The sequence below is a fragment of the Sorex fumeus genome, unplaced genomic scaffold (assembly GCF_029834395.1).
Source record: "Sorex fumeus unplaced genomic scaffold, SorFum_2.1 ptg000098l, whole genome shotgun sequence".
Taxonomy (NCBI): domain Eukaryota; kingdom Metazoa; phylum Chordata; class Mammalia; order Eulipotyphla; family Soricidae; genus Sorex; species Sorex fumeus.
In genome coordinates, this window is record NW_026606155.1 from 67,604,892 (window position 1) to 67,608,456 (window position 3,565).

Genomic DNA, 3,565 nt, shown 5'->3' on the forward strand with positions numbered 1-3,565 from the left:
TATATGTCAGAAAAATTTCCAGTGCTCCCACACAAGAGGTAGATAGATAAATAAATAGATATATATCATAATGTTTAGAGTTCCATTTAAATATACAGGCAAAAACAACCAATTAAGAATTTACATCTTTAGAGTTTTACTAATCGTTCTTTGATAAAATGATATGAAGAAGATAAAATATTTAAAACATAAAATTTAAGTGATCACAATTACCAAACGGATATGTATATAACTGAAACAATATAATTGATCAACTCAAATCAGATTACTTAACATCACCCTTGTTTTCTGTCTTACATTGATTTTCCTCAGTATTTGCACTTTCTTACAACTATATCCCAAATGTCCAACTTTGTAAAGAGGTGACCTCACCAAAAATGGGTCATTGTTATAGAATGTTGAAACGTAAAATTTTTCATAGTAATCGAGTTTCCCTAGAAAATCTAAATGTTATAAGACAAAGTCATAGTTTCAAAAATTATTATAGGATCAATGGCATTTTGCACAATTTGAGAATTGTGCACCTAAAATACAAACAACCCCCACCTTTTTAAAAAAAGAATGCTTAAATAACTCTTGTTAGTTTCAATTAATTTTTTTTTCTTCTTTTGCACTGCCAGAATCAAACCATATGGTCTTACACATACAGAGTGTGTACTCTACTGTTCAGCTACATCCTAACGATAAAAATCACATTTGAAGAGAATTTAAATCTTTTATTCTACTGACATATATTACAGCAGAGGCAACTACTTCACTTTGTAGTATTATTTTTGAGTTTAATATATGGCAGTTTCTAATGTTGAGTTTATATGTGTGTCAAGGAACACTGAAATCTAATGAAGTCTATAGATGGCTCATTAGAATAGTGATTTTAAAAATATACTAAATAAATAAATATGTAGTCACAATAGAAGTTCCAAAAAATGCAGTAGGAAAGAAAAGCTAGTTTATAATATAGAATAAGAAAAACCTCTGTAAATTTTCTATGTATAAAGCCAGTAACCACCCCTCAAAAATAAGCCTTAGCAATGATTAACTAATAATAACAAAGTTAATACATAAGTCACCCTTTCAAAAACAAATAAATAAAATGTAGCTAGCAGTCATCAAGTCAAGATACTTATTCATAAATTTGACAAAATAGATAAGAGGTCTATAAAAAAAACTACAAATGTTAATGAAAGAACTCAAAGACTTAATAAATGAAGAGTTCATGCTCACGGTTAGGAAGACTATATATTGTCAGGTCCTTATAGAAGAGATCCCAGAAATAAACCCATATGCAAATTATTAATTGATCTTTAACAAAGTAGTAAAAGTAATATAAAAGTAGGCTTTTCAAGATTCACATACAAAAAAATCTATTGATGGTTACAGAATATGCACTAATGAAATGATTGGTGTTGGAACATTTTATGACTGAAAGGGAATCATGAACAACTTTGTCACTGCATACCTCAAGGTGATTCAATTTAAAAAAAATATCCTAGACATGGGACTATATCCTTCCCCCAAATTAGCTCATTTTAATTATAGACCAAATTGGAAACAGAAACCACAAAAACTACAAAATTCCTATAAAGTAACACTAGAAAAAGCCTAAAAATATTAGGCTTTCTTTAATACCTATATATATATATCACATATATAATTTATATATGTATCTAAAATGCCTAATATATGTTCTAAAATATTTAACATGATCTTTATTAGATATAAAAACTACTGTTCTAAGAATGTCACTGTGAAGTAAACAAGATGATACACTATAGACTGGCAGAAAATGGCAGAAAATGTTTCCAAAGACATAACTGATAATGAATTATTGCTTAAAATATAGAAATAATTTTTGAAACTAAAGTATAAAATGTGTGGTCAGCTTATAAATGTGACAAATAGCCAGGCATCTTAGAAAATATGATAAGATATAGCAAATAAATGTATAAAAAGATGTCTAACATCAGAAGGCCTAAGGGGATTACAAATTAAATAATGATATTCTACTATATACTTCTTTTTTTTTCACCAGAAATAAAACTTTTATTTGTTACCAATGAACATCTGAATTTTAAACAGATTCTTGAACTGGTGGTTCATACCCATCAGCCTGTTCAAATTTAGTGCTGTCTCATCTCCAGTAGCTTTTCCAGAACTACTACCTTCACCATGAAGCTCCATGAGTTTTCCCAATTCAAACTTAGGTTTCTTCAGCATATTTACTTTTCTAACAAAGACAGTATGGAATGGGTAAATAGACTGCCCGAGCCTTTTCTATGTCTTTCCCAATGCTGTCTGGAATCAATTTATTGACCACCTCTTTTAAGTCATTTGTCTGCACCTCTCGAGTCATAATCTCCAACATCTTCTTCCGAATCTGGTGAACCTGCTGATGCTGAGCATAAGAAGTCTTCTAAATCTGGTTATTGCACTTCTTAGTGAAACCAACACAGAATAAACGAAGCAAATAACCATCGGTAGTCTTGAAATTAACATGAGCCTCAATCACGGTCTGCCATTTTTTGACCATGGAGCACATTTTGTCACGGGTGAGGTCCATGCCATGGAAGTTTGTCAGGCAATTTTTGCCCTGAACATCCTCCGTAACCAGCTTGAATTTCCTAAAAGTGACCTCATCGTTCTGCAGATAGCAAGGCTCACTTCAAAAACACAACCCTTGAGACCATCGGATGCAATTTTGGTTCCATGGGTTCTATTGAGAAGCATTTTCCCAATATTTCTTATATTAAACATTGCGAATGCTTTCACTTCATACCAGTCTTTCTTAGAAAATGGATCAACTGCTTTCTTCTTGGTTCCCTTTTTTGCCGCCTTTGGTAAGGCGCTTGTTTTTGCTGACTGCCATGGTGCCGCTCAGAGAGCCAAATCTAATCTTAATAAGACAAAAGCAAAAACAATGTAAATACTATTTGCTGATAAGAGCATGAAGAAGGGGAAGTTCTTATCCATTTCTTGTGGAGATGCAAAGTAGTATAACAAATTTGGAAGTTCGACAGTTTCTTAATAAACAAAGCATGATCATATACCATATGATAAACATATTACATGACATTTACTCCAAGGAACCTAAAACATATGTCTAAGGAATATCCTGTACAAGATGTGTATAGCAGCTTAATTGGTATTGCTACAACACAGAAGAAACCAAGATGTCTTTTAGTGACATATATTTGACAATGTTTTTTTTATTGTAAGTATATGGAAAATAATAGCATTTGGCAAAATCCTGACTGTAAATTAAAAAGTAGTACAGATGCTAAAACAATGTGGTTTCAAATAATGAGAAGGAAGAAGCACTAAAAGAAACTCAAAATGTTTGGAGAATGTTGTAAAAATAATTGTAAATGATATGGTGCAAGCTAATAAGTCTTTTTAAAATTTTATAGATTTTAGAATTATTTGCCCAAAATAGGCACACTGTTTGCTGTACATCTTTATTTTTAATAAGTTAATATCATGGAAAATTATATAAAAGTAGAATTGAACATAGGGGTTTGGAGCAATAGCAAAGTGGGTAGGGCATTTGCCAACCTGGGTTTGAATC

General features: G+C 31.3%; 1 pseudogene; it reads right to left on the bottom strand.

The window, feature by feature from the left end:
• Window positions 1-2,071: 2,071 nt before the first annotated feature.
• Window positions 2,072-2,866, bottom strand: LOC130041869 (40S ribosomal protein S3a-like; annotated as a pseudogene).
• Window positions 2,867-3,565: the final 699 nt, after the last annotated feature.